The sequence below is a fragment of the Thalia democratica genome, chromosome 8 (genome assembly GCF_965202585.1).
Source record: "Thalia democratica chromosome 8, ktThaDemo2.hap1.1, whole genome shotgun sequence".
In the NCBI taxonomy this organism is placed as follows: Eukaryota; Metazoa; Chordata; class Thaliacea; order Salpida; family Salpidae; genus Thalia; species Thalia democratica.
Genome location: NC_139172.1, coordinates 37,300,861 through 37,316,860, shown reverse-complemented (window position 1 = coordinate 37,316,860; position 16,000 = coordinate 37,300,861). Strand labels below are relative to the sequence as shown.

General features: G+C 24.5%; 2 non-coding genes across 2 annotated transcripts; both read left to right on the top strand.

Annotated features, from left to right (window-relative positions):
- Nucleotides 1-1,539: 1,539 nt before the first annotated feature.
- Trnat-agu (transfer RNA threonine (anticodon AGU)) lies at nucleotides 1,540-1,613 on the top strand. The gene has a single exon. It is a non-coding gene; the product is annotated as a tRNA-Thr (tRNA).
- A 1,473-nt stretch (nucleotides 1,614-3,086) lies between these two features.
- On the top strand, nucleotides 3,087-3,159 carry Trnaa-agc (transfer RNA alanine (anticodon AGC)). The gene has a single exon. It is a non-coding gene; the product is annotated as a tRNA-Ala (tRNA).
- The last annotated feature ends 12,841 nt before the right edge of the window (nucleotides 3,160-16,000 follow it).

Genomic DNA, 16,000 nt, shown 5'->3' with positions numbered 1-16,000 from the left:
TAATTTCTGTTTTTTGTGGTTTTTGAGTTTTATAGTTCAATTACTAAGCAAGTTTAAAAATTTTCCTTTTAGTTAAAAGGTTTTATATAAATATCTTCTTTTTAATTGAAAGAGTTTTATGATTTATTATATACTAAAAAGTTTAACATTTGAAGTGGATAATGAAATTTTTTGAAGCCAAAATCCCCAAACAAATAGTTTACAAAAGATGTTTATTTAAAGTAAACCACGATGTATAATATTATTGCACAATTTTTCTTGTTTTATGGCGTTAACTAATTGCGTATTCTCAATTAAAACCATATTAGTAATAGCATCGAATTCTTATTAAATTTTTGATTTTCATTGTCAAAAAAAAAAGTGTTACTCGTGCAAAATAGACTAAACGAGACCCTCAGCTGCTTAATAAAACCTTATTCAAATAGATTATTGTCGTTGTTAATAAGCTGATAACTATTGTTGAAATATCAAAAGTTAAATGCACACAATATTATCAAAATAACCATTATACTATTTCTAAAATTCAAGTATTTCATAGCTTAGCAACTAAACTACTATTATATCATATCAAACAGTTTGTACTACTTATGACGTGCCGCTTGTTGTCATGTTTTAATACATAAATATATATTAAAACGTCTCTTTGTAAGCTGCGATTGCCGATTGGTTAAGGCGATGGACTTGAAATCATTGGGGTCTCCCCGCGTAGGTTCAAATCCTGCTCGCAGCGTATTTTTAATAACATTTTGCTTTATTCTTTAATTTAATGACGATACTTTGTATTGTGTTTTCGAAAGTTATATGATATCCATAAGTTTAAGGAAATGTATTTCATTAAAAAAAGTTAAAATAATTCTGACTTATTGATGAGTATTTAAAAAGTTAACTAATATAAATTTAGTTTGTTTTGAATTTTCACAAGCGAAGGTTAACTGTAATATAAGAAATTTCAATTTTCTACAAAACGTTTTTTTTAATTAAAATTATGTTAAATGATTTAATTTTTTCCTGAGTTTAAGCTGTTTTACCAACAATTCAACTTTATAACAACATATATTTTTGTTGTTAACTTTCAAAAAAAATTATATAGTTTTTTAGACAACAAAATGTTTAAAAAGTTTAAAGTTAGACTTGTTTCAAATAAATCTGTATTGCTATGTCATATAAGCTATGTACAATTATTTAAAATATGCAGTCTTTTACAGTTTTCAACTTATTTGTCAATAAAACTTTTGTAATTGTTTAGTTTATTATCACAACAACTTAATTTTTATTCATTAGTAGATAAGTAGGTAAATTCTCAACTTATGTAAACGTTATTTATTATTATATAAAAATAATTTCAACTAAACAATGAAAAATAAGTGTAATCTAAAAATATAAGTGCTTAAGAATATTATTTAAAAAAACTAGTTTTTTGAAAAAAAAAAAAAATTTGTCAATAATAATAGTATTAATAAAACTGAAAATAAAAACTGCCGTTAACTTACGGAAAGCTTGATTGATAAAGTATAGTGCAACTTTTCTTTGAGAACGTACGGCGCCATGGCTTAGTTGGTTAAAGCGCCTGTCTAGTAAACAGGAGATCCCGAGTTCGAATCTCGGTGGTGCCTCGCCCTTTACTTTTTATACAAATTTTACCTTAACTACTTTATGATTTTTATTTTCTAATATTTCTGAATTTCTTTTTTTTTAAAGATAATTAAAGTATGTTTAAATTTTTATCTAACTGAATATTGTAGCTTGACAGTAAAGTAACTTAGTGTTATTTGTATATAAACAAAGCTATAAGTAAATATATTTTACAATAGTTTTGATTATAATTTTTTTTAACGAAAATTTGAATTTTTTAACAAACTAAAGCTAAACTCTATGTATTTTTTTTTGTTTATAAAGTTAGTTTTATGACTGTTGATTGACATGTAAACTGAAGAAACTGCTTCAGTTTATTTTTCTACAATTACATTTATTAACTATTTTTTGACTGTGTACAAAAGATCGATTTAAAAATAAATAGATTTATATAAGTTGTGTATACTACCAAAATTTTTGTTTTCGTGTAACTATTTAGTACTTTTCTATTTTTGTCTATTACATACTGTTTTTTTTTTCATCATGTACATTTTAATTTAAGGTTTGAAAATTAAACTATATTCTAGATGATTTTGATTTCTGCTATAAATAAAATGCAAATTTACTTTTTGTTTAACTAGGTTTTGTTTTATTACCATATAATTTTCAAAGGCGAAGGTCTGTTTGTTTGTTTGAAAAAGAAGGTTTAAACTAGTATTACTCCAGTTTGTTGCAGTTTGATGATAATGTATGATAATGATGTATGAAAAATTGAAATGAAGTGCAAGAAGCAGAAGCAAGCTTCTTTAGCAAATAAATAGCACAGGTTAGTTATTAATTGTACACTAAGTTTAGCTGATTTGCTTCTTTCTTTAACTTAAATTTAAAGATTTTGTTCTTCTGTAACTGATGTTTTACATTTTAGTTAGACTAAGTAATGCATACTAAAATAACAACACGACTTTTCTTTATATTTAAGATGTTTATTTTGCATTAAATTGGTATACTTTTTAAAGTCCTTGTACGTACCTTAGCAATAAATACTAATACGTAAGCAATAAGTAGGTTTCAATGTTTTCAAAGTTGGCAAACGTCTTAAATTTTCTATTTACTAAGTAGTTCAAATTCTTGTGAATATTAAACTAACTGTAAGTTTTTGTTTAGTGTAATTAACTGTATTTTGTAATTAATACAAATAGTGTTGCTGTGAAAAAATTTAAAAGATAAAACTTTAAAAATAAAAACTAACAAAATTCAAAATATTATAAAAATATTAAAGATATTTTTTATTATATTTTGGTTTTACAATCCCTTGATTTCAAAACTTATGCATAGTATTTGTGCTAAATAACATTTTTGAAATTTACTTCAATTCGTAATTAGCTGAAAAATAGTGATACTACTATACTAGACGCAGAAGTAAGCTAAAACATTGAATTTTAGTTTTTCACCAACGCGCTATTATTGCGTCACATTGGCTGTATATATTCGGTATTTTCATCACTCAAACGTGTGGGGGTGTAGCTCAGATGGCAGAGCGCTCGCTTAGCATGCGAGAGGCACCGGGATCGATGCCCGGCACCTCCACCTTATTTAGATAATTTTTGTAGACTAATTTTAAAAACTTTCTTTTGCAAATATTTGGTTTCAGATCTCTTGCACGAGATATGTTTTTACTTTTTAATCTCTTAATTTTATTGAGTTTTTATTGTTACTGTTGTTGCACCAATATTTTATAAAACTTTGTGTTAAGCTTGTTATTTGACTATTAAAGTTATTTGATAAGTTAAAGTTTTATTTCAGGATATTTTTAGTAAGGTTTATGAATTATGTTAATACTTTTATTTCTACTCGTATGCTTTTGCAAATATTAAAGCAGTTTACTTATTTTAATCCAGAGTTACATTTTATATTTCCTTCTATTTTCGTTAACTTCAAAGTTTAGTAGCTGTCATGAAATTTAAATATTTTTTCAATATTTATAATTGTCGAGTCTATGACAATTTTACATGTTGTAAAAATTGTATTATGTATATTTCTTATACATTATCCTTAAAGTTTATATAGTTTTAAGTATATTACTGTTTAAATACAATTTATAACGAAACGTGTTATATAGGAGACATAGTAAAGCCTAATTTTAAATACAAGCGCGAACAGTTAATTCAAACTTACCAATGATATGGAATTAAATACTTCAACTTATGAAAATACTTTGTTATGTTATTAGTGAAGCTTGTATATGAAAATTAAAAGTAAATATATGCTTTAAGAAGGGGTTTTAAAAGTTAAGATAAGTTTTTAAAGTTATAAAAAGAACATGTTTAGGTACAATCTTATAGTTTCTAGTTCATAAATATACAATTATAATTCGTACAATTTATGCTTAGAAAATTCGACAATACCAGATCAGTATTTATTCTTTTACAATTTTATACGCTAAAAAAATAATTCTACCCTATTGCTTTATTCAGATTTTAAATTTAGGTTAACTTTAGTACACTTTTCGTGGAAAATATTCTACGTTATTTTGCAATTTAGTTGTGTTATTGATACTTATCTGTCTTTATAGAAGTGTACTTTTCTACTGAAATAGGTAAAAAAAACGGGATCGAGTCAAAATTGCACGAAGACAAAACTGCACAAGATTACTAAATTGCACGAGGGGACAAAATTGCTTTAAGAAAAATAAATACACGAAGGCACAAAGTTAAACGAAGAAAATTTTGCACCAAGGGTCAATTTTGCACGGAAGGTAATTTTTGCACAGAAAAAATAAATAAAAGATAAATTGATAAAAAAAAAAGTTACTGACTAAGGGTAAGAGTTAGGGGTAACAGTGATAGTGAAATTAAAAACTCAAAATAACTAATAAGAATTATTATAATGAACAAAAGAAAAAAAAGCTACCGACCGAGATTAAGGGTTAAGGGTAACAGTGATAGTATAGAATAATAAGTTAATTGAAACAAATATAAACAATTATTTCATATGATGCAAAAGTGATCCTTCTTGCATATTTTACATATTACCGTATAAAGTGCATACTTGGAAAGAAATTACTTTACAGTTTAATAGTAAATCTTGCTGTTGTTTAAATATATATTCACATTATTTTGTTAGATAGTTATTATATATTATTTAACGACATAAAGTTTTAAATTGCGCCGACTAGACATGCTGTAAAGGTTATGTTATGCATACAACATAGTCCTGGACAAGAAGTTAAAATGTATCCGTGGTGTGCGACTCTATAACCATAAGGTTCTTCGTGCACCAGGTCCCATGACCAAATACTTTGAGCATCTTTTATTTTGTCATTAAATAGAATATATAAATATTTAAAAACATGTACAAATCTTTGATTACTGTGCTGTCTCGCAGTTGAATAAAAATACAAAACACTTTAAAAACGTTGTTGACTATAAAACATTATCTTTACTTTAATTCTATATGACTTTTTTAAATATTTTTCCTTAAACATGCATATTAATCTTTTTTAATTTAATTTTAAGTACTTCAAAAGTTTCTTCATTTATACGAAGACTAGTATAAAATATTAATCATCTAGTTTAAGTAGCATTTATCTTATATACAAAAACTAACAATAAAAAAAAAAAGAGTTTTACGGCAAATTTCTCTTTAGCTTGTATACTGAAAATTGTATCAAGATAAAAACCTGTTTTGTGGTATTTAATTTCGATAGTGAATATAAAACTATTTTTTTCTTTAAAACTTGAAACATAACTTTTTTCCCCAAAATAACACTTAACAATTAACTCTACAGATGTTTTTCTTTTAAATCGCATCAGAAAAATCACATGTTAAAAACATGGGTGACACAAGATGACGTCATAAGAGGTAGAGCCGCATAAAAAACCTCAAAAATAACGTTTTTCAATGTATTTATGGCGGCAGCTTGTGTTCACGTTGTTAAAACATAAAAATGCAACTTTGAGATACAAAATATTACTACGAATGACACTTTTTAAATATCTTAAACCCTTTATGACGTCATTAAACATCGCCACTAACATGAAATTTAGTTTATTTTATTTAAGCTGTTGCATTGCAGTTTTCATTGTGAAAAATCAAAACTGCTCATCAAACATGTTTTTTGTAATATTTTAGTACTTCTTATAGTTTTCATTTAAACTACCACTCATGCAAAAATTACTTCTATCCTATTTAATTGCAGTGAATTTCTAACAAACTACTTTTTGGCCCAATACTAATTTAAAACTGTGTGACAAAAAAAAACTTTACTTTTCATTAATGTATACTAGTCGTCAATTAATAAACAAACAATACTTCTTGGAAAATGTAGTAAAATATTTTTTATGACAAAACGTCACATAAAGCAACCAAATATTTTTAGTAGACCAACACTTAAACTTATATTTCTAAAAAACAGATAATTATAGAACTAGTCCACTTAAAAAACTTTGTAAATAAAATAAACTAAGGTTAGATAAGTAACTGCAAAATTTTAACATAAAAAACTTCTTTTTTAGCCAGCTTAATATCATAGAATTCTTTAATTACACGTAAAAATCTATTTTCTACAAAAACATAACGAAAAAACTATTTGATTGTGACGTCATAAAGCTAAAAAATTTCAAGCGTAACTTTGAGCATAAAATTAATTTTGTTGTGGAAGTTTATATAAGTAAAATTATTTCATTAAGTTTTAAAACTTAAAAATATTAATCGTCTACATAAGAGTTTCCAATCTCACTTTAAAAATAGCCCACTTGGCAGAAATTAAAAAGAAATAACCCTTCCTATTAGATATTACCCCTTTAACTTTTCGCCTCCCTACTAGTTATTGCCCCTACAAAAGACAATGACTCTAAGGGGTCAATATCACCCACTTTGGGAAACGCTGGTCTATATGCAAGTAATATTTGCTTTGAAACAAATAAATGCAAATATTAGATTAACTATAATAAAGATTTACTGAATCAAATAAATAAACTTAATAAATTAAAACAAATTGTCTTTAAGGTTTGTTGTGATGTCATAGATAGTTTAAGACAAATAAAAATAAAACAACACATACAAAAAAGTTAAGCAGAACAATAAAACACTTTTTTTTTTATCTCTATGAACATAATAGATTTTTAAATACAGATTTATTTTAAACAGAATTCGCAAAAAAATAGAGAGTAAGAATTCTTAATACTATTAAAGTGTAATTTAATATTATCTTTTTTTTAGTAACTATGATTATACAATAATAATAAATTAAAGCCATTCTTTTAGTTAGTTTTTTTAATAAAAATTTAAAAAAACATATAATAAAACATTTATTTGTCAGGAAAAATAAGTTTGAAATATCCTGATATATACATGTATACACTTATTCATTAATATGATAAGAAAACTCTCATTAAATTATTTTTTCACAAATTTTATTTATTTAATACAAACAGAAAAAACAAATTAAGTACATATGCATTTTTTAAGTAAAAACTTATTTAAAAAAAACAAATTTTATAAAATAATTTTAAAAGGTTTAATTATAAAAGGTAACTGGATAAAATTGATAGAAAAAACTTGTTTTAATGTTCGAAAATTAAATTGCTGTTTTAACTATTTGATCCAAAACAACTACTCTGAATAATTAAAAGTGTTATAATATGTTAGAAGTCAGAAAATGTACAACTATAATTGAAAATTTTCATTTATAACTATTATTCTAAGTGATCTCTCATAAAAATTAAAAATCTAATAATTCTTAAATTCTACCATAAATTATTTTTCTTCTAATCAAATAGCTTCTTAATATTTAAAAAACAAAAACTATTCACTTAATTTTGAATGAAAATTAAAAAAATATTTTTTTGTTAAACATAATAGCTGTTACACGGAAACTATTAATTAAAAAAAGAAGTACTCTTAAAATCAAATTACCTAAACAACTTAACATTTATTATACAATAGGTTTTCATTCAAAAATTCATATTAGAATGTTTTCTGTATAAAAAGTTTTGTCAATAGATTGATGTTATTTATAAAAAAGGTAATACACATGAAAGATTGAAAAAATAGTTCAGAACAGTACATGTTTGCCTCTTATAAATTCTTTTAAAACAAAAATTGTTTACTGTAAACCACCACAAGTTAAACAATGTTTTGTTCGATGTAGAATAAAAAACATTAATAGCTTTAAAACTCAAACAAAAGACAACTTAGAAAAAAAGTCTAACAAAGAAATCAAGTTTAATTTTGTTAATTATTACTACTAAGTAGGCACATGTGGAGAAGAGTCATGAAAAAACATCCCTTAAGCCGGTCCTAAATAAGTAAAATCATACTGACATTCGCTAAAAATTTAAAGTTGCCTGATTTGACAAGTTTGATAATAGTTTAATATAACGCAAAAATAAATTGTGAAAGAACAGCAAATGAAGACAAATTAATTAACGTTTAAATTAAATAATCAAAGTTTTCAAGCAAATAATAAAACATAGATATCAAATAAAAAGAGATTAAAATGTTTTATAAGTGAAATGATTTTAATTCAGATCATCCGAACACTGATAATTATCTTATTAGATTATGCAAATGTTAAAAAATTGTCAAATTAAAACAGAAATACACATATTGATCAAAAACTAGAAGCAAACTTTAATCATTCAACACTATTTTGTGTACCAAAAATATATTAAAATATAGGCAAAAAATCAGGGTTAAAAATTCTCTAAAATGCTTTAAACAAAGTGAAAAGTATCATTTAAACAACAATTTTACTATTACATAATTAAAACTGTACATTTTTAGTTAGTTTTAATAATAAACCAAAGTTTTCGGAACGTTTAACACATAGACTAAACTGTTACTTTAAACATCTTTAAAATAATTACCGTTATAAAGTATAAATACAAAAAAAAAGCAAAGTCATACCTAACATATGTTACTTTTTTCATGCCTTTTCAAATTTGCTGAAGTATGAAATTTTCCACTACATTTTGCACAAGAAAACGTCGGTGCAAAATGAAATTTCATATGTCGTTTCAATTTTCCTGAGGTATGGAACTTCTCGTTACAATGTTGATATCAATGTTTCGGCTCGCAATGGTGCTTCATATGTCCACTCAATTGATATTTAGTTTTGAAGTATCTGCCATCTGGGCATATCTTGCACTTGAACTTTCTTTCGTCACTGTGAGTTGCCTGATGTCTTTTCAAAGTTTCTTTTTGAGCAAATCTTTTATCACAAGTAGAACAAACGTATGGTTTTTCTCCAGTGTGAGTTCTCATGTGACCAACAAGATCTTTCTTAAAATAAAACTTTTTTTGGCAAACTTCACACTGAAGAGATGGTTCATAATGGTACTTCATATGTATACTCAGTGCATTTTTAGTCTTGAAGTATCTGTCATCAGGGCATATCTCGCACTTGAACTTTCTCTCATCACTGTGAGTTACCTGATGTCTTTGTAAAACGTATTTGTAAGCAAATCTTATATCACAAGTCGAGCACACGTAAGGCTTTTCTCCGGTGTGCGTTCTCATGTGTCTTTCAAGACCTTGTTTACTTCCAAAGTATTTCTGGCAAACTTCACACTGTCGGGTTTTATCAAGTAGACTATTGTGTTTACTTATGTTGTTTTGACTAGAAAAACTCTTCTTACACGTAGAATGCTCGAGTATTTTTTCATTCATTTTCTGCGTAACTCTTTTTTCTGAAAGTATGATAAATATCTTAGTACGCTGATCATGCAACTTACTGATTTAAAAAAACTTTATAAGATTAGTTAATACTACACTAATTTTTGGATTTTTTGTTTAAAATTGGTTGAATAATATTTAGTCACTTGTTATTCAAGATTTTGATTAAAAGTTTGGATCAGGCAAACCTTAATCTTTTAATATGTTTGACTGGCTTCGGATCTTCGATCAACAAGCAGGTCCAACTACAGAAATGAGGGTCTAATAATCTTTATTAACAAAAAACTAACATTGACTTTCGTTTGAAAGCTAGAATTATTTAATACCAGGGTTGCCATTTTTGTTTGCAATTTTTTTCCGGATTTTCATGAATTTCTTAAAGGTTTTTACGAATTTCTTCCAGACTTTAGAAAGTATATCGGTTTTTACCATTTAAGTAGCAATTAAATTTTAATTTAAACAACTGTTTTGTGACCTAAACTTATTAAAAGGTACTGTATTACTATTTTATCTTTGATTTGTTCTATTGCAATATGTACTAACATTTTAAATAAATGTATCTAAATATTTTATTGTTTGGTTGTCGATATATAATATAAAAATTTATACATATTAGTAAAATTATGTTGTTGGGTTTTAGTTTGTAATTAAAAAAAAATAATTATCTAGCTATATAGTTGAAAAAATCTATAAACTGCACAGATTAATATAAAGTAAAATTAAAAGAGACCAAGAACCAAGTGCTAATACTAAAATGAATTTCTAAAATATGAATAACTAAAGTTTAAAATAGCCTACAATTCGTCTTCTAGTTCTATTTGCTTCACTTTACACTGGTATTTTACATTTTTTTTTTTTGCTGCAATCAAAATTTTATTATTCAAAAACTTACTTAACTTCTGTAAAATAGATAAACAGCTTTAGTGAAAATAGCAAAAAAAAAAAAATATTGCTTATTATCTATGTACCAATTTTTCATACTAGATGATTGAATTATAAATACATTATTCATCAAGTAAAAACTACTTAAACAAATCATGATTTAAAAAATCTACTTTAGATTTTAAAATCAATTTTTACACGTCTAACATAAGTATTGAACAGTATTTTTAGATGATTGCAGGAATATCAAATGACTTGAGTTCATAACTTGTTCTGTTGTAATTTAACTACTTTAGAGACTGATTTTTAAGAAAGTTTTAAACTAAAATGAGAACTACCTACTTTGAGTTCAAATCATAAACTACTTAAAAAAATGAGTACGTTACAACAAGTAATGAATACAATAATTTTAATTTACTTAAAATAAATAATTTTGATTTAAGAAGTTTTACCTCGAATCTTTTTTCTCTATGTCTGATGAGTTTATAATATATTATAAGTAACATTGGGAATTAAACATTGCATCAGACGTTTTTAATATTCTCTTGCTAAAACTTCTAAAAATCTAAACACTTTTTAAGGTACTAAAGGTACTAAAGGTTTCTAGTTGTCTGACTCTACATACTTGACATTCAAAATAAGTTGAAAAAATATAAAAAAGAAGTTTCATTTTTCAGTGATAATTAATCAAATAATTTCTCAACTACTAATAATAATTTGTAAAAAAAAATTTCAAGTCTTAAAATGCTAAAATTTACTGTTATTATTATATAAATTTTGTTAAATAATAGTTTTGCTTTTAATTTCATTTTTTCTATTATTTTTGTATAAAATTCAATTTTTTTTTTTCAAAACTTAACTAATTTCAAGTTTTATCAATGTTTTTGCCTGAATTATCAAATTCAAAGTTTTCAACGTTTTGTGGCCCCTTAGTATAAGGTTCGTTTTATAAAAAAAGAAAATGTCATTTCACATTTGAAGTATAAACAATTTTGAAAAAAAATTCGAAATAATTGTATAAAATAAAAGTTATTAATGACTTATTTATTCAGAATTAAAACATATATAAGAAGTTTTATTTTTCTTTTTATTTTAAAGCTACTTACTTAATATTTTTAGTAAAAGTTACTTTAAATATTACAAACAACTTGTATAAAGCGGATTTTGTAGAAAAATCTAAAAACATTTTATGACTTAAAAATAAACTACAAAATTGTTCTATTTGTTAAAAATTTGTTAAAGATTAAATAGAAAAAGTTTAAAAAAATATTTTTTAAAATTTAAGAAGAAGATTAACCTTTTAGGTTACATGACAATTTAATTTCCGTAAAAAAACAAGTAAACTAAGAAAAAAACTCTAACCAATATACTCAAATTACACTTTGGTAGTTATAAAAAAATTTAAAACGACACTTTATAACACAATAAACTAGTAGTTAATACGTTTATAAAACCCTTTTTAAATTATGAAGTTGAAGAACTTATAAAAAAACATTATAACACTAAAAATTTAAAACTAAACTAAAATTTAATTTTGTGTCATAATGAAGGTTTGAAAAAGTATTTACTTAATTCAAAAACTAAATTGCATATTTTGTTATAAAAACACAAAAATTTCATATGTAATGTTTAAAAATAAATGTCAGTGTTTTAAATCGCCTATTAAGTTATTCAAAAGTTCTTTTAGTAAAATTGAGATACAAATTGTATCACCAAAAGCATATAAGTTTAAAACGCTTATATTAGCATTTCAATTTTTAACCAGATTTAAAAGTTTTCAATATTTTTGTTTCAATATATGTTTTTTTTTTTAGTTTAGGAAAATCTAGATCTTTTCATAACACCAACAAAATTTGAAAAGTATTTGAGTAATAAAAATGACAGAGAATTTTTAATTATACAATTCTCACCAAATAAACTTTTTTGGGATGAAACAAGAGTGCGTATTAAAGATTGTTGAAATTTTAAAATAAAATAAATCACTTACGTTGTATATTAAAGTCAGTTTTTTTATTTGATTGTTTTTCTACACTACTCTCAATATCAACATGTTTATTAGAATTGATTTGTTCTTCATATACTGTAACACCTGTTTGTTTAGTTTCTTTTAACTGAGTTTTTAATATTGACAACAATTTACTAAAACTATCTTAACTTTGCTAGTTAGAGTATAATGTTTAGTAGTTTTTTCAAACTGATAAAAACTAAACTCACTGTCGATATTTTTTTTTTAATTTTTTCAAGGAATTTGCGTTTCACTGCATGTATTTTAAAATTTTGCTAAAGTTATGGACTTTTACAATTTTACTAGTTTTCAAGGATAATTTGTTTTAAGTTTTAAAATTTTTGCTAAATAATTTTAGAAAACAAAAATTTGGTTAAAAAGTAAAAAATAATATTTTTCTTACTAATCTTATCCTCAAAACTACTACTACTCCCAATAAAAAAAAAATACTTAGCAATAGTTAAGTTATCGGTCGAAAAAACAATACATTCGAAAAAAAAGTTTTAATTTTTCAAAATGATTTTAAATGCACATGAATGTAATTAATATTCAATCGAAAATATTTTTAGTTTGTCAAACATAAGTACTAAAAATTAAACAAGACAATCTATTAGTATACTTAAAGTTTTTTAGTTCGTAAATAATGTATTAATAAATTACTAAAAGAAAACAATAACTAACATCCTGTTTTTCCTTCTTCATGCCTTTTCAACCCTTCGGATGTACGAAATTTTCTACTGCATTTATCGCAGGAAAAATTTGGTTCGGAATGAGTCTTCATGTGCTTTTTCATACTAGATGAAGTATGGAACTTACTATTGCAACGAGTGCAACAATGTTTTGGTTCATAATGAAACAGCATGTGATGTGATAAACCATTTTTAGTTTTGAACCTCCTATCATCTGGGCATATCTCGCATTTGAACTTTCTTTCATCACTGTGAGTTGCCTGATGGCTTTGTAAGTTTTGTTTTAGAGAAAATTTCCTATCACAAATAGAACATGCGTAGGGTTTTTCTCCCGTGTGCGTTCTCATGTGAGTAGTAAGACTGAACTTGGTATCAAAACACTTCTGGCAGACTTCACACTGATGAGATTTTTCATGTTTTTTCTTGGTTTTGTATACAGCTTCTCTTTTAGCTAACTTCATCTTACGTTCAGAGCATTCAAAATATTTTCCGCTTCTTTCGGGTCTAGCTTCTAGAAAACAAAAATAAAATTATTTGGTACTAAATACAAAAGAAGGTTGTTTGAATCAAAATAATGTTGGTTCAAGCAAAACAAGTAAACTTGACTAATGAATGTTTGAACTTAAACAGCTTAAATGTAATGCTCTAGACTTTTTTTAATTATTTTTGACGTACGTTTAAAAAATCACTCAAGTTATAATGGTTTACAGCATTAGTGAATGGTGGTATTTTTATTGGTCTAAATAAAAAAAAAACATTAAATAAGTGATTTTACTTAATATAAACTCATTTTAGGTACTTTTTACTTCAGAGATCACAATAAGATTTCTCAACTTAATAAATAGGAAAATATTCAACTCAAAATTTTAAATTTTATAGTCAAAACAATGTTTAACTCGTTTGAAATAAATCAAACGTTATCCTTAGTTGAATAATAAAATCTTACTCAAAATTAGTTATTTTATTAAAATTTTTATAATTTAATTTCAAATAAAAATAAATTAATTTAAGCTCTTAATATTACAGCTTGAATATTTTAAAGTATTTTAAAACCATATTTAAAAATAAAATGTAGAAATACTGTTTAATTTTTGATACTTGTAATTTTTAAAAAAGTTTTATAGGCATAAGAGCTGGAGAACAAATAGTTATCTTTTACTATATCTTATTTACTAATTTTAGATAAGCTACCAGTTAAAAATTTACTCTTACTTAACTCAAATCAACTTTTGAGATATATAGTTCAATTTTAGAGGGTCCAAAAGGTTTCTAATGGAAAGCATATTAAAAAAATATATTTATCTAAGTTTTCAGACATCTTGTTTTGAACTTTCTGGTCTAATCTTTAAAAGATTATAAAAGGCCTTATTGTAAGTTTTTTAGTATGAACCAGGGGCGTAGCGTGGGGAGGGACACTAGCGCATGCGTGCCATCTAAAAGTGAGAAAAAAGAATGTATTATCTTTATTCTTTAAATATTTAGTTTCCCTGCTAAATTTGTTTGTTTTTCAACTATGTTTAAAAATATATTTTAAAAGTAAAACGAATTTTTGAATAACAAATATTTTAGGGTTTCGGTTCGTAGAGATCATTGTGTACCGGCTTTGATTAAAAACTGCATATAAAAATTTTTTTTTAATTAATAAATTTCATAAGAATTTAGACTCAAAAAAAACAGCTATTGTAGTAAACCGCAGTGGTATAACAGTTATAGTTGAATTTTTTACATGGAAAAATGCTAGCGTTTGCAAAAACCATCAAGGAAAACCTATCATAAGATGATAATAACTAAATAACAAATAAGTTTGCATTAAAAACAAGTAATAAGTATTAATAACTAGTAATAAAATAAAAATTAACTAACTCTCAAAATAGAAATAATCAAAACAAATAAAAAGTAATAATAAAATTTAATAAAATTAATAATTAAAAAAAACAAATAACATTAATATTTTTAAACATTATAAATAAATTAGTAAATAAAAAGTTAATACAATGTTAATCCCAATTTAGAAAAGGACTAAGTTAAATCTCAGTAAAACTAAATACTTAAACCTTATACTTTTAGTAAAAGTAGTTTCTTGTTGCTTAAAAATTAAACACATGAAAAAGTGTAAATCATCAATAAACTTTTGTAGAAAATTAGTCTGCTAGTTTTTTCACTTATTTTTTAAAAATATTTCCTTAGCTTGTTTAATTTTATAATTTAGTTTATTTTCATTTATAATTAAAAATTAATAAATAAAATTTTAACAATTTAACTGTTGCTAAAGGACAAAAGTTTTAGTAAGTTTGAAGTAAAATTAAAAACATAACTTTTTCATAATTACATAACTAATGGTTATTAAAGTCCACTATTACAAAAAAGGGTCTCTGAAGTCTGTTTAAAGAACATATATATAAATAAGAGGTAATTAAAGTTTAGAATTATATAAGTTTTAAACAACTAGTAGAAAACATATTTATAATATTTTATCAAGTAGTTTTTAACTTGAAAAATCATTTATTTTAATTTAGACCATATTTTTTCATAATGTTATTCAAAAAAGTTTGTTTTCTAAAAACTGTTTTTGTTTGAAAGTTTTAAATAAATTTATTAAGAAAAAAAAAGTCTCTGTACCTTTTAAGAAGTTCTGAAAAAATTGACTTTTGTTAATTTGTTTTTTATACACTTGTGTTGTATCAGAAACTTTTATAAAACTAGTTTTATCTCAGTGTTGACACACACTCAAGATTCTCCGGACACTCAGGAATAAGGATACTTAGAAGTTTTCAAAACGTTAGTGTGACTCAATACAGCTCAGGATAACTCAGGATATTTTAAAGGTTTTTTTTTAACTCAGGCTGACTCAGGATAGTTTTGTTTAGTATAAAAAACTCAGAATAGTTTTAAAACTTACAGAATCATCAAAACAGCTGTTTATTAGGTTTTGAATGGGATTAAGTTGAGTTAATTAAAATTATTATTATTTTATGCCCAATTTTGTTAAAAAAGTCAATTTTTTAGTTTATAAAAAAAGAAATCCTTCCAAAGGGTTTTTAAAACTTTATAATGACTAAGGACTGTTTAAGGTCACTTGGGACGGTTTTAATCACCTTAGGACACTTTTTTGTTTTAAAGAGTAGCAACCTTGATATCTTCCAGTTAAATTAATGTTTTTGTTTTAGAAAAGTGT